Source organism: Trichosurus vulpecula, chromosome 6 (assembly GCF_011100635.1).
Source record: "Trichosurus vulpecula isolate mTriVul1 chromosome 6, mTriVul1.pri, whole genome shotgun sequence".
Lineage (NCBI taxonomy): Eukaryota > Metazoa > Chordata > Mammalia > Diprotodontia > Phalangeridae > Trichosurus > Trichosurus vulpecula.
Genome location: NC_050578.1, coordinates 73,139,309 through 73,162,062, shown reverse-complemented (window position 1 = coordinate 73,162,062; position 22,754 = coordinate 73,139,309).

Below are 22,754 nucleotides of genomic sequence, written 5' to 3'. Positions count from 1 at the left end.
CAGAGGAGAGCAATGAAAATAATTGGTGAAGGGTACCAAATTTATGATATTGGGAAGTCAAGATGATTGGTGATGGCCTGGGATGCAGTGGATGACGTTGGTATCTTCGATGTCTGACCAAGCTCTAAGCATTCCACAACACCTGCTTCAGCCGCCTTTGTGGTCACTGGAACACATTTTTCTCGTCCACCCATTCTCCTAAGAGAAGTCTTCACGTACTTGGGGTAGACATTCTAACTCACTGATGGGCTTGAGGGCTGTCAGTTACCCTCAAACTGGTTTAGCCCATCTGCCAGTGTTTTACTGAGGTGTGGCCACTGCTCATGCTACAGCTTCTTGAACCACAAGTGAGAATTTGTTCAAAGGTAGACACCAGAGAAGGATGACCAGCCCTAAAAAAGGCTCAAATCATTACTCCAGAGATGCTAGTCCTCTTTGAACATCAATAGGCCCTTAAATTCAGTAAATACAAATCTATACAATGTAGATAAATACAATATTGTTTAGGAGGGGCCCCTACCAGTTGGGACAATGAGGGAAGACTTTGTGCAGAAAATTTTTCTTGAGCTACATCTTGACTTCTGTCCTGCCACTGGACTTTGATGAATCTGGAAAAGAGAGTGAGGCTGACAACTTTATGTAACTGTGCCTCACTTAAATCTAATTCATGTGTAAGTCAAGACATCACCCGATATGTCATTGGCCCTCTTCAAAAACAAGGGACAAATAACAATTTAATAATTTTATGTTTATTCCATATGATTTCGTATGTATTTATCTCCCCAATTAGAGTATAAGGTCCTTGCTAGTAAGGATTGTTTCACTCTTAGTATATGTGTCCCAAATAACCATCACAGTGCTTGGCAGAAAGGAACTGCTTAAAAAGTACTTTGGGGCTAATTTTGATTCAAGAGGCCCATTTTTTGTTTTATTTTTTCCTAGGGTAAAATCCAAAAATATGAATAAGAATTATATTAACCATAGGAGTACTACTGCTCTGGGAATATAATAGTGACTGGATGATATGGGAAACAAATTAGTTATGTGACAATCTGTATATTTTATAGTAAAACAATAAATTACACAAAATTCAGAGTTCTGACTGAGCTTGTAGATATTTCATGTGAAGCATATGTAATTTTTCAGCCTTGTACAGCTAAGCAGATCAAATTACCAGATGTCAGTGAAGGTCCCACTTTCAGGTGGAATTCATTAACATATTTCTCATAATTTCATTCCAATTAAGAAATAGGATTTTCCCTGGAATTTCAATTTTTTTGTAAACTTAGCATGTTTTAGGTTAACTAAAATCATTACCAAGATCCACTCAACTTTTGACAGGTGTTATTCTGGCCATGTTTAAAGACCCCTAAGCCCCTCATACAGGTAGTGATACTACTGCAAATTCTCTTCCAACAGATTTTTTAAAGAAATTATCTAAATACTACATATCTCCAAACACATTTCTGGAATTACATATGCCAAAGGGAATCATTAGGGAAGAATTTAATGTAAAACTAGAAAACTTTGAACTTCTAGTTCTAGATTGAATTCAAAACTAGAACAGGTTCTTGCTCTGTAGAACTCAGTTTTTATCATTGCCATTAAACAAATAAAAACAATGAAGTCCAATGGCTCTTCATTCATATAACAAATAATAGACAAAAAACAACACATGTGCTAAAGGAGTAAGTCACAGCTCCTGTCTGTTTCCCTTTGTGAAGTAGTCATGAAATTCCCCTTAGATGTGGTATAGCTTTGATGCTAGCTCGTTATAGAGCTTTGAATTTACCTTTCTGGATGTTATCCAGTTTATCTTTGGCTCCCAATGCAGACACTACCATAAGCCATTACAGGCATGATACTAGGAGACCGAAGTCCAAATTCTCTGAACTTTTGAAGTTCACATGATCTTCTTCTGGCCAAGGGGAGAGAAGGGAGGAAATGGACCCTGAGGCTGAGGTCAAAGTCTGAGTTCTTCTCCACTCCCTTAAGTGGTTCCTTCTTAGGAGATTGATTCTCCTGTCTATTGCCAGAAACTTGAGTCCATAAGTTCTTAATTGGACTACTAATTTATGCAAACCCCACGGAAAATGGCTGTCTCTTCAAACAATCTGAACATGTACCGTGCCTAGCATCACTCCAATTCATCCAATGGCTTTCAGGAGCTTATAAATTGATAAAGTCATTTTCACATTTAAAGTGCATGATGTATTGATTGATTGTCCTCAGCTGCCACAGGCATTAAGCTATAGTATTATGCCACTTACATTAAGCAGAATTGTGTAATTGATTAAGCGATTCAAACGACTCTCTCCCTTATACTCTCTTTCCATCACTCTAGTTTTAATATTTGCTGTCCTCAGAAAATTTACCCAAGTGTGTTTGGCAAAGTCAATAGTCTCAAATTTTTGCATATTTCTTTAGTCACATGGGGAGGTTCTACATTATCTTTTTTAAATGCCTTCCCCAATGCCTTGTACTAAAGAGTCTCAGGGGGAAATCTAAATGGCACAGTTCTAAATATTTTCATCTTGGGATATTCATTTGCTTAAGACCCCAAAAGAATAAGCAAAAAACACAAAATTGGCCAAATATTAGTAATAAGCTCCTTGTGAAAAAGGATTGTTTCATTTCTTTTTTTGTATTTTTATTCCCAGCTCCCGATCACAGTGATTAGTGCTGGTTGTAAATATATACGCTCATAGTCACATGGAGGATGAGTGAGAGACAGAGCAACTACCCCCTTCCCCATCCAACTCCTGAGACCAGAAACAGTTCAAGTTCCAAAGAACCACAGTCAAGACCATGCAAGACTATACCATATTATCCAATCCGATCTTATCTTATCCTATCCTATCCTACCCTACCCTACTCTATCCTACCTTACCCTACTCTATCCTACCCTACCCTACCCTACCCTACCCTACCCTATCCTATCCTACCTTATCCTACCCTATCCTACCCTATCCTATATATTATACTACCATAAAGGAAAGAAAATCTTAGAATGATAAATTCCAAAATAAAAAAATAAAGATTTCAATAAGAAATAACTTACTCTGCAAAACAGTATATAAACCTAAAGGGGAGAAAATGGACCTTTAACAAAATAGAGGACTATCAAATATTTCTGTTGAAAACCCCAGAGACAAGCAGAAACTGTAAGATTTAGTATTAGAGCAAATATGTAGCTGTTCTCATAACTTTGGCACCATCAGACATTTTCAGAAACTGAATGTAAGAGTACAGTGTCCCTACCTAGGATTCACCGCCCAGAAGTATACATAAAGTCATTCATGATTTTCTTAGGATAGAAGCTCATTGACACCAGACTACCTGCCCTTGCCTGTCATCAATAATTGTGAATGAGAAGGAAGAATGGGCATTGTTACAAAATCAATAGTGCTTCTTTTAGTACTTGGTATGCTGGCAGAGTAGAAGCTTATAAATTCATTGAGGATGGAGACTCTAGTCATTTTTGTCTTTGTATCCAATACCTAGCGTGGTGCCAGGCACAAAGTCGGCATTTAATAAATGCTTACTCTTTGGTCAGTTGCTTGGTTGATCGATTAGGAGGACATGGAAGCCAATGTTCAATGTGAATATCCTGGAATTGATGGAGGGTGCTTACTAAAGCTATTCCATTAAGCTATAGCCCCAAGCTCATAGACTAACTGAAACATGTGTAGACAAGGCAGAATAAGCACATGACCAAGTTTAGATGTTAGTTCAGGGCACAGGCAAGGAACATTCATAGATAGTATCAATGGATCAGTACTTTGGAGAGACAGGATAATCAGACAAACTTGATTTTCCAAAGTCAACTATGTGTGTGTGTGTGTGTGTGTGTGTGTATGTATATATAGTTTCCTATGTGCAAAGCATTATGCTAAATGATAGAGACAAAGAGAAAAGTAAGACAGGTTCGGCTCTCAAAGAGCTCATTTTCTGATGGTGAAAAACACATATGGAAGGTTTCAACTGCAAGTCAAATGGCAAGTTCTCATGGCCCTTAGGATCCAGTGGCAAAGAGAACATTAATGCCTTTATTTTAATGGTATTCCCATTAATAACAATCATATCAGTTCCTCATGTTAAACCATTTGATAGTTCCAAGGTCTTCAATGGCAAGAACTTGACCTTCTGGCTCTTCAGCAGTTATAATTAGACTTTATCACCACAAGGGATGCCTCCTAGGAAGATGGTTGAGGACACTGTGATGGTAGCAATTCCCAAGTCTCTTAGGTTCAAGGTCTTGGGATGTTTCCATAATGTGCTGTGGAAGATGATGGTCAAGATTGTGATGGTGGGCTGACTAGCCCAGCACATGCTACCTCTTATTTCTCCATTAGCTTGCCCTTCCATTTCATCTAGGCAGGCTTGCCTTTCTATATCTTACTCTGTGATCCACTACTGATCTCTTGATATTAATTTCTACGCCTACAATTCTTTTCAGATTTCCATCTTGATCCCTCAAATTTTGACACTAAAATTTTTTTTAATTTTAAAACCCCCATTGGGATTTAACCCAGCCTTTTAGTTCATACTTCCTGATGCTGATAGGAACTCACCTAGTAGACATCAAGAGTAGCTTGCCCTTCCCAAGACCCAGTGATTTCCTAATCCTAATCCAGCATGAGTTGCCCTGGGTGGGTTCCTATCATAAAAGCTAGGAATCTAAGGAATCAATGAGGTGTCCTTGCTAAGTATACTTCCCCTGCTATGTCTAAGCAAGCTCTTAGAAGTGTCTCATTTGGTTCCATTTCTGAACCTGAAGCACCAGAGTGGCCTGAATCAGGCCTAGCTTGACCCATTTGGAGAGGTGAGCCTCAGTGGAGCAGAATGGCCTCCCTGAATTAGGAGAAAGGTAATGCAGAGGAAGGTGAGTCCTTGGTGGCCACCATGTGTCTGGTGATGCTTACTGGCCACTTTTGTGGGCATTCAGCAACTAGGAAGAGTTGTTAATGTGTTCCATGTCTTCAAGGAAAGAGTTTTAACAAATAAAAGGGAGAGGTAACTCATACTCTCACTCCCTGGAACCATCATTCTCTTTCTCTCTGGGACTTTCAGGGAGGGTTGGGTGAGGGGCTCCTGCATAGACCACAGCATGGTATGTAGTAGTGTGCCCTGGCAACATTCAGCCCCAGAAGTAGCAGTCAGAGTGTGTAGCATCTTCAGGCTTAACAGAAGGTCCTAGTGGGATGGGCACTGGTGTGGGCAGTATCAAAACCCGACATAGCCTTTTACTTTCTGTAATCTGGGAATGACTAGTCCCACCCACATTGCTGCTAGTATTCAGGTGTCATCAATTTTTTTTTTCTACCGAGAGGGCTTGCAAGACCAGGAGATAGCATAGGGAGATGGCTTGCATTTTGGTGATGTAGGAAGGAGATGCTGTCCTCCATATACAATGAAATACAGCTCCATTGGCCTAATTGCGGTTACTCCAACATGACACACTATACCTAAGTGCTTTTCATTGTCCCCCATGTCTGGAATGCTTTGCCTCTTTCCCTCTGCCTCTTAATTTCCCTAGCTTCATTCAAACCCAGTTTCTGTAGGAGTATTTTTTCCATCCCTCTTCTCCCCCTCCTCAGCTACTTCTCCATGAGTTTACATTTCATTTGCTCCATATATATCTGTGTACATTGTTATCTATATGTTGTTTTCCCCATTACCATGTGAGCTCCTTAGGAGCACAAACTATATTTTACATATATACATACATATATATATGTATATATGTATGTATATATATATATATACAAATATATATTTGTGTCCCCATTGCTTAGCATAGTGCTTGACATGTGCTTATTATTATACTTGTATATATTTATTATATACTTGTATATTATACACATATATGTGCTTATTATTATACTATACTGACTGTCAACTATATCAAGGTGGATTTACAGTAGAGCAGAAAAAGATGCCCAATCAGTAGTCTTTAAAAGAAAAAGTTACTTCTAATCTCACTCTCAAAGGTTTAGCTTGGGATTCCTATAATGCTCCCTTGGACTTCCTGATGAGCTACAAGGATCTCTCTCTTTTCTCCCAGGAACAGCATTGGGAGCTATGTGGTGTTTCAACAATCCGGCTAGCAGCTTCTGTGGGGGTGTAAGATCCACCCACAGCCAGCACCCAGAAAGCTGCCAACAGCACAGGTTCTTTTGATCTGCTTAACTAAGGAAAGCAAGGTTAAAGGGGTTGACAAGTTTACTTTAATCCAGCATACAGACAGCATTCACTTAGTTCAGGGTAAAAAGCCAGCACCCTGAACTTCAGAACAAAATACAAACAAATTACAAACATCAACAGACAGACCCAATACAGATTCATAGTTACCAACATCTAGGTTCAGTTCAGGAGCTCAGAACAAGGGCTGGCCCATAGTCATGCGTGCCACCACTGCTGCTCCAAAGAGCTCCAAGGAACAGACAACCAACCCCTGGTTTTTATATCTTTTTCAGTGTCAGGGGTGAGTCACACATGCGTCTCACCCACATGACCTAGAATCGTCACAAAGAGGTGACTTAAACCCACGTGGTCTAAGAGCCTCTGCTCACCCAGACATGTAAACTAGGCCCTCCCTGGAGTTAGCCCTACCTTGGGCCCCACCTTAGTTGCCAATCCACACCCACTAAGGTTTTACACCAAATAGGGGTTTGGGCCTAGGGCTTAGCACCTAGTAAGACTCAATCAAAGACACTGAATTAATCAAAGGAAACAAAGGCCAAACTCTTCAAGGGCACTTGTTGAACTAAGTGCTAAAGATCCCAATTTGATTGCCAACACACTCCACCCACTGTTCTAGGATACATAATTTAATCAGGCATCCTAGAACATTGTGATCCAATTATGCAGGAAACTAAAACATATCATTCACAACAAAGCAAAACATATCATTCAGTGACATTCCCAAATATTTGTTCACAACACAAACATGACCCACCCCTAGGTCCCAGCAAGATAATCTTGTCAATCAATCATTCCCAAAATACTTGTTTCCCAATTCAGATGTCCACCCCTAGATCTTTGTATCCATTACATAGGATCAATAATATCATAACAATAAAACAATACAGCAAGGATAATACAAAATAAGTACACAGAACAGTATCATCATTCACCCCCACTCGAACGATTGGGGCTCAAAATCTTGGGGTAAGGGGTGAAGGTCTCAAACAAATGGCATAGTCAGTAGGATCTGCCTTTAATAGGAAAGCATGGTGTTTTGGGGTGCTGGCTTGGTTGAATGTTTCCCTGTTTTTGGACTGCTCTTTGTACTTGGGGTGGCTATGGTTCTGTGCAGCCTCAGGAGCTACAAAGTCCTGATGGAAGTGCTGGGTGTGGTTTCCTAGGGGCCCAGAGCAGGAGATAATCCTTTCTTCCCAGGGCTTAAGCTGATAAGACTGTGCTGAAAGGGTGAATATCTTGAGATTCTATTGTATATGGACTTTTGAAACAGGAGTGGAGAATGGCCTTGGAGACTTGGAGAATGGTCTTCCTACAGATTTGGCAGGAGGGGCTGGTGAGCAGAAAGAAGAAGTAGACAGCAGCTGCCAACATATTGATCCAGAAGACTGTCTGCATGGGAACTTTGGAAAGCTGAAAGCACTGAACTGCCTTGGAACTGACTTCGGTGAGAGGATTGAAATGGTGGAGAATAGATTACATTCCAGAAGAAGCCAGGTGAGGCCAGCTGGAGTTGGAACCCAGGAGCTTGGAATTCAGCCCTGGGGCAAGATGGAAACTTGGCAGTAAGACACTGAGTCTGCCTTTTTGGTCCCTTCAGCTTGGGCTGCTTGGGATCCAGGAGGGAGACATGGATTTGTTTTTGTTGGGGTGAGGGAAGTGCCTTGGACCCCCCAGGGACCCCACCCCATTGGCTTTTATCATCTAGTCACCCCTCAGGACTTGGAACCGGGGACTAGAACATAATGGGGAGAACAGACCCTAAAAGAACTTTGTTTGGACTTCGGACTCTTTCTTCAAAATTGGGACTTTGGGTGTCAAGTGGAAGCCTGCAACAGTTTGGGGAGAAGACATCCCCAAGAGAACTCTGTTTGTTTGTTTGCTTTAGGACTTTACTAACTAAAGCATGCCTGTGCCTCAGGGTACTGGGGAGAAAGCCTGGGATGGCAGTGTGCTGCTGAAGAAGTACTTTATTTACAACTTTCTGAGCTAAAGAGATTAACTTGCTTTGACCTAGGGGTGGACATTTGAATTGTTAACAAGTATTTTGGGAATGATTGATTGAAGAAATTATCTTGCTGGGACCTGGAGGTGGGTCATGTTTGAATTGTAAACCAAAATTCGGGAATGTCACTGAATATGTTTTGCTTTGTTGTGAATGACATGTTTTAGTTTCCTGCATAATTGGATCACAATGTATGTTCCAGGATACATGGCTGATTAGATTGTGTATCCTGGAACAAGGGGTAGAGTGTGCTGGTAAGCAAAATGGGCTCCTTAGCACTTAGTTCAACAAGTGCCCTTGAAGAGTTTGGCTTTTGTTTGCTTTGATTAATTCAGTGTATTTCATTGAGTCTTACTAAGTGCTAAGCCCCAGGGCCCAAACCCCTATTAGGTGTAAAACCTTAGTGGGTGTGGATTGGCAACTAAGGTGGGGCCCAAGGTAGGGCTAACTCCAGGGAGGGCCTAGTTTACATGTCTGGGAGAGCAGAGGCTCTTAGACCACATGGGTTTAAGTCACCTCTTTGTGACGATTCTAGGTCATGTGGGTGAGTCGCATGTGTGACTCACCCCTGGCTGTCTGTTCCTTGGAGCTCTTTGGAGCAGCAGTGGTGGCACGCATGACTCTGGGCCAGCCCTTGTTCTGAGCTCCTGGGCTGAACCTAGATGTTGGTAACTATGAATCTGTATTGGGTCTGTCTGTTGATGCTTGTACTGTGTTTGTAATTTGCTCTGAAGTTCAGGGTGCTGGTTTTTTTCCCTGAACTAAGTGAATGATATTTGTATGCTGAATTAAAGTAAGCTTGTCAAACCCCTTCACTTTGCTTTCCTTAGTTAAGCAGATCAAAAGAACCTGCGCTGTTGGCAGCTTTCTGGGTGCTGGCTGTGGGTGGATCTTACACCCCTACAGAAGCTGCTAGCCGGATTGTTGAAACAGTGGTCATAGCAGGAATGACATATTTGCTAAAGTGATTATGAATATATTTTACATGATTGCACATATATAACCTATATCAAATTGCTTATCATCTTAGGAAGGGGAGATGTGAGGAAGGGAGGGAGAAATTTGGAACTCAATTTTTAGTACAAATGAAAGTTTAAAAAGAGTCTTTGCATGCAGTTGGGATAAAATAAAATGCCATAAAAAAATTTTTAAAAAATAGATTCCGAAACTGATTCTCAAACCCCTCGCTGCTGTTGCTAATGTTTTGTCTGCTTTATGTTTCTTTGTGTACAAGTCACCAAACAATAGTCTCAGAATGGAAATTTCTAGCCTTGTGAGCCTGAGAGGTTGAGAGGTACTGGGTGTAGGCAGTGAGAAGTGCTTCCCACACTACAGCTTTCTCAGAGATGATCACTGTCAGTGATCTGCAGGCCTGGCTGGCCAGATGATAACAGAATCTGAGAAGTCAGAAGGGATCTCAGTCCCCTTGTTGTCCAACCCACAAACAAAAAGAATCCCAACAAATGTCACACACATTTGTGTGACACACCCCACAAATGTCCACCTTGCCTCTACTTGAAGGCCTCTAAAGAAGCAGGATCCCCTACCCTTCAAGGGAGATGTTTCTACTTTTTGTGATGTAGGAAGGAGACACTTGGAACATCTCCACTTGGTAGAAAATTTTTCTTAATATCAAGCCCATTGTTTTCTCTTTGCAGCCTCTATCCATTGCTTCTGGTTCTGAAGCCAAATTAAGTCAGGTTGTTTTGTCCTATGAAGGCCTTTCAGATACTTCAAAGAGAGGTGCTTTGTCCTCACTGAGCCTTTACTGTCCAGGCTAAACATGACCATTTCCTTCAACTGATGTTTACATGAAATGGATTCAAGGTCTATTACCATCCTGGCTGCTTTCTTCTAGACATTACACCTAGTCCAAAGCCTTTCTTAAACCAGAACTGATACACAGTATTCCGGATGAGAGCGGATGGTGACAAAGTACAACATCCTTTCTGACTCTCAAATTCTGATTCTGTGATCATCTGGCCAGCCAGGCCCATAAGCCACTAAGAGGGATCATCTCCCCTGAGATGATGGTCACCTTCCTATTCCTAACCATTTGGCGCCTCTTAACACAGCCCAAGATCATTGCTGCCACATCACACTGCTTACTCATTTTGAATTGGCATTCCATTAAGAGGAGAAGGGGAAAAGAAGAAGCATTTATTAAGCATCTACTATATTCAAGTCACTGTACTAAGTATTTTTGAAAATATTATCTCACTTGATTGGGCAGAGTAAAGCCTTTGAATCTTTTATCAGAACAACAGCCATCTAACTGTTTTATATGTTTGCTTTTTTTATTTTTTTGTACTCCAATGTAGGAATTATGTTTATCCCTATTGTATTTCATCTTATTAGATTCAACCTAATTTTCTAGCCTCTTTGGGTACTGATTCTGTCATCTAGGAGGTCATAGATCTCTCCCAGCTTTGTGCTCTCTGCAAATTTGATGGAAATGTCATCTGTGTCTTTTTTTCAAGTCACTGCATTGTTCCTAGGACAATGCAGACTGAGAACAAAGTAAAATTTTTTCTGTAGTCAGTTCTACAAGTCTCCTGGGAGTCTTTACCTTTTAAGAGAATATAATAGAGATGATGGGTAATGTGTTTGTGTATATACGGGTTTATGTGAGGCATTTTCATCTTTTAAGTCTCCTAGGAGTCTTTTCTACCTCCTGGGAGAGTATAAAAAGGAGAAATGGATTACTGTTTTGTATTTTAAATATTTTATCAATATGCATTTATAAGTCTTTTGTGTTTTAAGTATTTCTTTCATAGCCAAGCATACACCATGTAATTTTTCTAAGAGGTCTTGTTGATCTGTATTGGTAAGGTTCTAGACATAAATCAAACCAAACTTTGACTAAGATTTCCCCTTGATTTATCTTCTGGGATAGGGATACATGGACCCAGAGAGTACAAGAAAATTCTCTCTTTGTGGTGAAGTTCCCATGGGACTGAGCCCCAAAGGGTTCATGTGAAGACAAAGCTTGGGCCTGTTTTGGGACCCCTTCCTTATTCTACCCACCCCATCACACATATCTCAACCACAAGGAATACGGCACAATGGGGAAAGCATTAGATTGGCAATCAAAAGACCAAGGTGTCAATCCTTATTTCACTGGGCCTCAGTCTCTTTCTTGATAAAGTGAGGAGAATGGGCTGAAAAATTATGAAGGTCCTTTCTAACTCTAACATTGTATGACTATTATATTCCTTGTTGGTGTCCAATACAAAGCAATCACATTTGGCCGGGCGGGGTAGCTTTTTCATTTGTTTTGTTTTCAGTGTCGAATGACTACCCAGAAGGAAGGTGGTTCAAGGCATCTTTTACTCTGATTAAGCAGCCTGAGTACTGTAAAAGCATCAGACTTAAAAAACAGGGATGGTGGGGAGAAGTGATAAAGATTTGAGCTACAAACCACAACCCCACAAATCCGTTAGGCCGGATTTATAACTTCTTGTAATAATTTGTCTGTATTGAGACAGACATTCCTGAGCCCATATGGTTACTGTAGCTGCAAAAATAGTTAAGTACCTGGTGAGCTTAGGCATCTAATGCTAAGCTAGAAACCAGATATTGGTCTAAAATAGATCAAGCCTTTCCTCATAAGAATTTGACAGTAGCCATCTCATATTTGGGGGAAGCTAAATATATTCCTTATGGAAATAGTCTGTTTCCTTCCACTTAGCCTCATCGGGGCATCAGAATGTTTTCTTTCTAGCTAAAATGATTATTTTCCCAAGTGACCTTTATGACCCTGCAAGTTTTTTTCTTAGGATTTATCAAGTATCAGTCATGTTTCAGAAAGAGCTAACATTTAAAGCTTGTCAGCTGATTTTTTATCAGAGAAATGTCAAAAAGGAAAAAGGATAATCTCAAATTTAAAAACAATGAAGGAAAGATAAAAACAATAGCTCTGCTATGATTGTGTCTGAAATGTCTCTCAAATCTGTCTCTAAGGTAAGGGTGAGTCTGGACTAATTATTAAACCCCACTTAAAAGGAATTTACTTTGTTAGTTAAGAATACTTTTTTGATTGAATTAATCTGAGTTCACCCTTCTTTCACTCAATCAGATCCATTGCTGAGAGACTAGGGCACAACCTAAGGAATTTGAATAAATAGGAGGAGTTATCTCAAAATCAGAAAAAGATTAACGTCTACAAGTGGAAGAGAAAGAGTGGGTCATACAAAGCTGAGTTGGTTCGAATCAGCCATCCAAGGACAATCAGCAAAAAGAGAAAAAGAAGGTAGGGTATGGCAGAGTAGAGATAAAGGAGGGCCATTAGCCCTATAGGCATCTTAGCAGAAGACTCTGGATGATGCTACCAATAATATCCACCTACTCAAGGACTGAAGGAAGTCTTGGAAATAGGTCTGCTCTTGCCTGACTTTCCCTCATGGTCCCTGACTATCCACAAACACTATGATATAGCTTACTGTTTTATTACCCAAATATTTCCAGCAACCTGAATTTTTGCCTCAACTACAAAGAGACAGATATAAACTAAGGCAGAGAATCTGATCTCTGCCTAAATGCTAGGAATTTTCCTAATTAGGGGCTCAGAACAATTGTTTGAACTGTTTTTATCTAAAAGAAATTCTCTAAACCTACAGAGCAGGAAACTGTATGGACCTTAGAGGACATTTTAATTGCTCCAGGCTTAAAAAGAGCTAATTATGCAACCCTCTTCAAAAACAAAGGACAAACAGCAACAACAAACAATTAAAACAGGGTATGGCATTTCCTTTCCATGTCCCCTGCTGCTACCCCCTTCATTAGCCCCTTCCTGGAGCTAAGTGATCTTCCCACCCCAATTTCTCCCTTCTCTAAATCATTCTATATATTCCCGCCATATTAACTTTTCTAAAGCAAAATTCTGACCCAGGTCATCAACCTTTAATTTAATTTAATTTCTTCCTATAACTTCAAGCTTCCTAGTTGGATATCCAAGGCTCTCCACAATCTGGTCCGTGCCTGTCTTTCTAGTCTTTTCTCCTTACACATCCCTATTGAATGAACCACTTTTCATGGCCTGACCATGGTCCATACTTTCCTATATTCATATTTCTTTTCAGTTTTTGATTTGCTATAGAATGAAATGAGATACTCATAGTTCACTTCAACAGTTAAGGACAGTTAACAGTTCCATATCCTCGGAATGCTCCTTCCCAATCTCTTCTTGTTGAGTACTGCTCATCTTTGGACATCCTACTCAAGTGCAACCTTTTCCAATCCCCCTAAATTTCTTTGATCGCTATAATATGAAATTGTCACCTCTCCCTCTGAAATCCTAGAGCACTCTGTGATCCTACTTATGGCACTTAACACAGTCTACCTTGCCTTCTAGTTATGCCTTATGTTCCTTACCAATTTATAAGCTTCTGAAGAGAGTTATCATATATATCTACCTTTGTGCCCCCCCAAAGTACTCAGCATAATAGTGAGTAGATTTTTAACAATTATTTGTGAATAAATAAATGAATGACCTTGAGTAGGGACAGAGAAAAAATGGTTGTGTGAAGTGAATAAATTGAGGATTTGGGAGATTAGGGTATTTAAGGGTGTACCACGTGTATGTTGAAGACTCCTAGTATGACAGCAAGAGTTGTGGAGGAGTAAAAGATGGTGAGCCAGGCAAGGCATTGAACTAATCGAGGAAGCAAAGAGAGTGTCCTGGAGGTCTATAGACTACAGCTTCCAGAATCTTGATTAGGTAATAAATACAGATTGAATGAACCTTAATGGAGGAGGGATTACTGATGGTTGGAGATAGGAGAGCCAGAAAGTAGCAATGAGGAGCAAAGGAATAACCCAACCCCTCCACCATGACCAGTTAGTTGGGAAGAATACATGAAAGTACAAGCAGTGCTGGGAATGGTAGCCACTGTTATCTGGATGGAGCTAGGTCTCAATAAATGAAAGAAGAGGGAGGGAGCAAGGGGGAAAAAAATATGAAATGGAGTCTGTTACCTGCTGAGCAATCATTCTAAAGAGCATAATGGAAGGGTTGGATAGCTTTAGAGTAAGAAGGTTGGGAGGGAAACATTGAGGAGCATGGGAATAAGGGATTGGTCAGCGGAAGATAGAGAATGACATTTGAACAAAGGCAACTAGGCATTTAGAATCACTGGGAAGGGCTGGGTATGAGAGGCTGGAACTCCATAGATTAGTCCCACAGCTTCAGGAAGGGGAGAAGGGGATCCCCACAGGGCTATAAATGATGACTGTCGAGCTCAAGGCAGGCCCTGAGGAGGTAAAGGTGGCAGCAATAGTACCTTCCTGAAGTGTTGATGGGTGATGATTATAAGCAAAATAAAGGCATGCAGTCCCGGCAAGGTCTAGCACATCTAGTTCTTCTGGACTTTTCCTTTTTTAATAAAGGGAAAGATCTCTTTCTATAACCCCCTCATCCTCAAATTCAGTCCTTCCAGGTTGCTTTGAAGGTTTGAAGAGCTCCCCTACTAGAACTCAGAAGAAGCTTAAATTACTAGAAGGCCCCAAAAATCTAGAAGGCCTAAAACACAGTTTACTGCAGTTATCTTGAAGCTAAACTTCTTAAGGATACAGAGAGTGCTGACATTCTTTTCTTGTTGAATGGCCACAGTCAGTCTACTCTCTAATCTCCCAGGAGTAGAGGGAGAGGGGTGTGCCTCTTAATTTAAAAAAAAAATTCTAGAGTCAGCCTCCAAAGCACCACAAGCATGAAGGCTAACCTGTGTTTACCTTTCTCTGCATTGCTGATCTCCCTCTTCAGTGAGATCACCATGTTCCAATCCTTCAAGAATACACCAATTGTTTTGGGGGTACATCTGACTCAGGCCAGTCTCTTGGTAGTTTAGGTTTGATACTGGAATGGAATGATATACTCATAGGTCATTCAGCAGTTAACAAAAGGAGGTTTACTTAGTCATCCCACGAGAAGGATATTCAACGAGTATAGCCATCCCCTTGAGTTGATTCAGCATAGTCATGATTCACCAGCCAAGAATCATGGACCCCCTGGAGCTCCTTGTGCCTGCTTTGTCTTCAGGCAATGAGGAACTGTTATCAACAATCTGAGCCCTTAGTTCCCTGAGCCAACCAAGTCTCAGAGAATGTCTCAGTATTTTTTAAGGAAAAACTAGTCTGCAACAGGATAGAGGGTTAGGATATTACTCCTATCCACAAATCTAAGTTCTGAACTCAGGTCTTTGTGGTTCTGAGATTATCTCTAATTCCATATTGTTCAATATGGACTGAGAATGAAAACAAAGAAGAAAATTTTGATTGTATAATTATTTTTTCATTTTTTTAACAAGCAAAATAAACGCAATATGAATTAGAAGGGAAACAATTAGAAACTAAACTGGGAAAATATCTTTACGGCAGATTTCTCTGATAAAGTATAGCCAACATAGAAAATTGATGCAAATGTCTGTAACAGTAAGGCAATAAACATCTTCAAATCTAATTGCTACAATGTCAAGGACAAGAGCCTTTCTGTAATAGATAAAGAAGTCAAATCCATCCTAAACACTAGCTGTGTGGCCTTGGGCAAGTTACTTAACCCTGTTTGCCTCAGTTTCTTCATCTATCAAATGAACTAGAGAAGAGATTGGCAAACCACTCCAGTATCTTTGCCAAAAAAAAAAAAAACCAACAACCCCAAATGGGGTCACAAAGAATCAAATAAACTGAAATGAAATGACAACCAAGGGATATGAATAGGCAATTTTAAAATGATGAAATGTAAGCAATCAATACCTTGTAACAATACTAAAAATTAATGATAAGAAAAATGCATTTAGTCTATTGACAAAAATTACTAAAAATGAAAATATCAGTTGGTGGGGGGACTTTGGGAAAATAGGCAGGTAAAATATTTGATGGGGCTGTGAACTGGTCAAACTAGCAATTTGGTACTAATCCCTAAATATCACCAAATTGTTCAAGTCCTTTGACCCAGGGATACCTCTCCTGGGCACATGCCTATATGTTGCCAAAATACCAAAGACAAAGGAAAAGTTTCCACATACACAAAATATTATAGCAGCATTTTTGTTGTTGTTATTGTAACAAAGAACTGGTAACAGTGGGTTTTGCAGGGCCCACTCTGCAAATGCTGTTCTGCCTTTAACCAAACAAGGTGCTCCATACAGCTTAAGCTCATTACCTCTAATCTCATCACCTTTCTGCTGACTCAAGCTTTGACTTAACCAGCTCTCTCTCTCAGCCTCCTTTACTCTCTGATTGGAGGGCTGGCAGGTAGAGTACTAGATTCTTCCCAATGCCTTCCTTTATAGAGGGCATAAACTGGACTTTGCTCACTTCATTCTGCATCTGATATTCTGCCTGATTTTAGCTCCATTGTCCCTAACCTCTTGCCCTCCCCTCTGCCCTTCCCCTCACCACTCCTCTACCTACTTTTATGTGTTGCCTCCCAACATTGGATTGTGAGCTCCTTTGGAACAAAGACTGTCTTTCCCTTTAGTAATTGTATCCCCAGCTGTTAACACACATATCCTAGCATATAGTAGACACTTAATAAATGTTTGTTTATTGGATTCTACTGGGAAAAGTGGCACCAATCAATTGAGAAATGGATTGACAAATTATGGTACCTGGATGTAATGAATATATTACATCATAATACATGTCAAAAGGGCTGTATTTAGATAACTTGGGAGGATTCGTGAGAACAGATGCAGAGTAGTGAGGAGCAAGAAGTCAGTTTTCACAATAATGCCCTAAAAAGTAACTTTTGAAATATTTCAAAAGTATCCATCAAAGCAATGAACAATCATGACTTGATTTGAGCACTGGTGTGTAGATAGATACATAAGAAGAAAAACAAAAGGAAGAGCATAGATATAAAAATATGAACTTTAGAAAAAACAACCTACATATGCTTGTAGTTTAATCTATTTTGTTCTCCTTTGTATGGTGAAATGCCTGTGATGGTTGATGTTTTAAGTTGACAACAATGAGAGAGAGAGAGAGAGAGAGAGAGAGAGAGAGAGAGAGAGAGAGAGAGAGAGAGAGAGAGAGAATTTTTTTTAATTGAATGACCTGAACTTTAATTAGCAATTTCCACCCTTCTCTGACTCCTCACCCTGCTCCTATTGCTGAAAGTCAAATAGCACAAAATGCTCCCAGGGCAAGTGTGCTAACCACATGTTTAAAGGCTACTACTATCAAGACAAGGCAGGAAGCAATGGACTGGGTGTGAGAAAGATTTCACTCTTCTAGTAATCCCCAGGGCATGTCAGGTTACTTCTCATTTCAATTAATTATTCCTATTAACTAGATACTAAACCTAGAAGGGTGTTGTCAGAACTAGATAGCAAAGTCCCAATTGGCCCCAAATTAATTCTATCTCTAAGGACACTTGAAAATATGTGCAAGTTCTATGATTTTACTAGAAGAAATACCTTAATAAATTCAAAGTGTTAATGTAATTGTTAAGAATAAGAATACTTAAAAATGTGTTGCCAGTAATTAAGCATAGGACAACACTATAGCATATATTTTTATTAGACCACTTTTTTTTCTTTCTTACAACACTATATGTGACCAGAGACCCATGATCTTTCACAGGAATTATCTTATTAAAACAATTTTTATTATGCCAACCAAAGCACGTCTCTTATTATTCTTCACGTATTTTGCAATGTAGGTTGCTGACACTAATTACTTTGGAAAATAAAAATGAGGCAGAGAGGATTCTGGGAATATGGCAGCCATAGGTCAGAAAGTTCCAAGCTCTAGAGATTTTCCCCCACAAAAGAAATAAACAGCACCTTAGGGCAAACAAAGTGCCAGTAAAAATAAATGAGAGTAGGGGCAGCAGGGGTCTTCCTGGGACAATTTGAGAAGATGAGAAGAAAAATCCCAGGACCGGGTTTGGTACCTGTAGAGAGTAAACACCTCCAGGCTAGGACCCCCTTCAACAGCAGGTGGCAAGCCCTGGGGGTGGCTGAGTGGGGAGGCTGCCTCGGCCCCAGCCAGAGGAAACAGTGAGGAGAGTTGGGTGTCTAAGCCCAGAAGGGAGGGGGAGGGGGGGGACCCCTCTACTGACAGGAACGCCAGACCCAGATGTGCTGCGGTGAGCTGCGGGGCGGGAAGGAAAGAGCATGCACCAGAGCAGAAGCAGAGGGGCAAAAAGCCCCCTGGCTGTGGGCACTTATAGGAGGTGGGAGGTTTGGCTTTGCTTCTAGCCTAGAGGTGAGAACTGAAGATCTGGGGCAAGAGGCACCATTCCCCCATAGCCCAGGGCTAGAGGTGATTGCAAAAATTAAGCTATTATTACAAGAAATGCACAGGCAAAGAAGAAAGAATCCAACCATAATATGGTAATACAGAAGACCAGGGTTCTTCAGAGGACGATATTGAAGCAAAGAAACCCCCAAATAGTAATGTCAAATGGTCACCTGCCCAAAAAAAATTTGTAGGAGATCTTAAAAAAGACTTTAAAAATCAAATGACAGAGGGAGGAAAAACAACAGCAAAAAAATCAGTATATCCAAGAAAAACAAGAAATTATGAAAGTTGGCCAATGAGAAAAGGAGATCCAGAATCTTAAGGAAGACAATAACACCCTGAAAATTAGAATTGGGCAAGGCAAAGCCAGTGAAATTATAACAGATCAAGAAATAATTAAAATGAATAATGAAAAAATAGAAGAGAAAGTGAAACATAAGAAAAACAACAGATGTGGAGAATAGATTAAGAAGAGAAAACATAAAATAATTGAACTGAAAGCTATAATCAAAAAAAGAATCTTGACACAATAACACAAGAAATAATTAAAGAAAATTGTCCTGAAGCATCAGAACATCAAGGCAAGGAAGTAGAAATAGAAAAAACCCATCGAACACCACTTAAAAGAGATCCTATGAGGAAAACTCATAAGAATATCATAGTCTCGCCCCTTCATCTGTTCCATTCACCCACCCTCCCCTGGCCGCTGTGTGTTCTCACTTCTCTATCCCTGCCTCCCCCCACAGTGTTCCAGCCCCTTCCTCCATGGGCACACGGCCCCCTTTCTGCCTCCTTCCCTCCCTCCCCCCTCCTCCCCTTCATCAGACAAATTTGCATTACGTAAATATCATTTTACCTAGAGGTACTATCTACTTATGTAAAGTGAAAACTGTACTGTGTATAATGAGGACAGTGTAACATGATTGATGGAGATTTGCTTTGGAGTCAGGGGGATCTGAATTCGAGCCTTGGTTCAGCCATACACTTGTTGTTTGACTTTCATTCTCGAAGAGGACCAATGACATCATGACGATCACCTTGACTTGCAATGAAATGGATTTAAGTGAGGCAGAGCTACGTGAGGTTATCAGACTCACTCTCTCCTCCAGAATCGTCAGGGTCCCATGGCAAGGCATAGGTCAAACAACTGGTGATGGCCCGGGATGCAGCAGGAGACCTTGGCTTTTTTAAGCAAAGGTCTTTCCTAGATCTCAGTTTGTCTGAAGCAACACCCATAATTAAAGGCTGGGTAAGAAAAGATGGTCATAAAAATATTAGTCTGGGAGGGGAAGACCCTTAGAGTTTCCAGCCAGAACAGAAACACTTGCTATTTACACTCTGAGCCATCAGAACCTAAACAATGAACGGAGGCTTGGGCTGGAACCTATTATTGGCCAATTGTGAAAGCCAACATGATTTGGGCTTAAAGGCATAGTCAAGTAGCTGCATTTGAACCACAATCGGCTTTAACAAAGCCTGGTTTTTCAGAGCTATATTTCAAGAAATCATAAATGAAAACTACATGAGGCAAAATGTATGTGAACATAAGCAAGTCATTTAACTGCACAGTAAACTAAACAATTCTCTAAGACTGTTGACTCATAGAGGAGCTGCCTGCTTCTATTGATAAAGTAAATTCCAGCAGGAATTCCCCACAACAATGAAATCAAGGTTCTAGATTTTAAAAATAGTGTCATGCATCACCCTACATGCTAGAGAAGAAGATTTTGCACTGCGTATTAGATCATAGATCTAGAGAAGCCAGAGGGACACTCAGAGGTCACCTGGTCCAACCCCATCATGTTACAGATGGGGAAGTGAGCCCAGAGTTCTTCAGTGGTTTCCTTGCTCAAAGTCACTCAGAAAATGAGCAGAAAACTTCAAATCCAGCACCCTGAAAAGCACCTGTTTACGATGGGGATTCTAATAAGTGAAATTAAGCTAATCAACATTTTTGACAATTATATTCTCTCTTGTGATTACCAAAACCACTAGTGACCTTGAAGATGACTGGGACAGTGAGGCCTTTTGAGAGGCGGAAAATCTCATGATTCTGTTGGAGTTTGATGAAACAGAAAAGGTAGCAGCCATCCTCAGTAGAAATACAGGATTTCACTTCCATCCTGTAGCAGAACTTTGTGGTCCAAGGGCGCCATCTGCTGTCAGAAGTACCACAGTGCCCAGCAGCAATAAAATACATTCATATAAAAAGAAAAGGAAAGCCGGAAAAGTATTTGAAACACATTGTACACCACCTTCTGGCTGAAGCTAGAGCTTCTCATCCACATATTTTGCCAACATTTCTAGAGCTGTTGAAACAGGCTGAATAAGAATAATTCCACTTTAGGATGCAATTATCCCCAAAGCAGTTTTCCTCTTGTCAAGGACCATGACCCTCAATTAGAAGCTTTTTGTTCTTGCTTTTTGGATTCAAAGCCCTCCCACTACTGCCATCAGACTCACTCACTCCTTGATGCTTCCCTTCCTGACCCCTCCACTGTAGGCAGGTTCCTCCTCTTGCTGTCTTCTGTGCAGATTTCCATTTTCTTGACTCTATGCATTTGAACATAACTTTCACTCATCTTCCTTTTCTGTGTCATTTCAAGTGCCTCACCCTTTTTCAACATTTGACTCCATTTCATTTCCTCTAAGAAGCCTTTCTTGTGAATGGCAGGGCCAGGAGGAAAACATGATCTTGGTGTCCTTGGATTTAGCTATAATTCCTGTGTTTTATCCCATCCCATTTATCTGCACCAGAGATGAAAAGAATCTGTGTTGAAAAAAGTGGAAGCCATCAGTCCCAGAAAAATCTGAGGGCTTCATAAAAGAGAAAGCAGGGGAAGCTAGGTGGTGCAATGGATAGAGCACCGGCCCTGGAGTCAGGAGGACCTGAGTTCAAATCCGGCCTCAGACACTTGACACTTACTAGCTGTGGGCAAGTTACTTAACCTGACTGCCTCACACAAAAAAGAAAAAAAATAAAAAGAATAAGAGAAAGGAATAGATATTGCTGCCTCTTCTCTAGCCATCATCTCCATCTCTTTGCCCCTGGAACCAACCTGGGAATCAGCCTGGGCTGTGACAGATGGACCTTTTATCATAGGTTTCTGGGAACTAGGCCTCCACCTTGCTTCCTGGTTAACAGTTCAAAACCATACTGCCTGCTTACCAATAGCCTATTGTCAATAAACATGTATTAAGCACCCATTGTGTTTTCCAACTAGAACAGAAATCTGCTGAAACTAGAGGCTTTCAGCTAAGAGACTGAACTAGGGACTATGGTTAAGCACTAGGGCAAATAGTCCCAGATCCAACATGGAGGATGTTGATGCTGTTCAACAGGTGCCAAATGGAAGGTCTATCTCTTACACTCCTGAACAGGAACAGATCCTTCATTTCTATTTTTGGCACCAAAAAAGCTGCCATAAATATTTTTGTATTGTGGGTCCTTTCATCTTAGTTTTATTTCTTTAGGGGTACAAGTATAGTAATGGCTTCGCTGGGTCAAAGAGATATGTGCAGTTTAGCCACTTTCTGGGCATAGTTCCAAATTGCTTTCCAGAATGGCTTCACGAATTCACAGCTCCACCAAGTGCATTAATGTGATTGTTCTTTTTTCCTCCCACCCTCCCCCTCCCCCTGCTTTCCCCTTCCAACCCCTGTAACATTCATCATACTCTATCAGAGTAGCAGCAGGTGCCACATGGCAGTTCTGGCAGTTCATTCCAGAGCTAAGTTCAGATCCACTGAGAATTGTGGAGAGGGACCTGTTCAAGGAGCAGTACCATGCCTGAGACTAAGTCTGGTAAGGAGCAGGAAGAAAAGCTGGCAGCATCTAGGTGGCCCCAGTACCTGGAAAGGGTCTCAGATGCAGCCCCAAGAGAGGTCTGAAACCTGAAGTTGAATAACAAGGGCAATGAGTTCAGACCAAGCAAAAATCTCCAGAGCCTTTCAGCTAGCTGACAGGGGCTCTGGTAAGCAACCGCAAACACTCTAATGGAGCTACAACCAAAGGTGAGTCCACAGCAGTGCCCAAACCCAAACCTGGGTCAGAAGCTTGCAAAGCTCAGACCAGGAGAATAGCAATCACACTTCCCGCTGGATCAGACAACTTTAGGCATGTTAAATCTCAAAGACTCCAGCCTGGAACACCTGGGAGATTCTCAAAGAAGACACAACTCAATACAATACAGAAAGACAGCGCCAGCAGGATTCAAGGCAATTCAAACCAGAAATAAATAAGACCCAGATTTACTCCAGAAGTGAGTAGGGCCTGACTCCAACACAAAATCCAAATCCC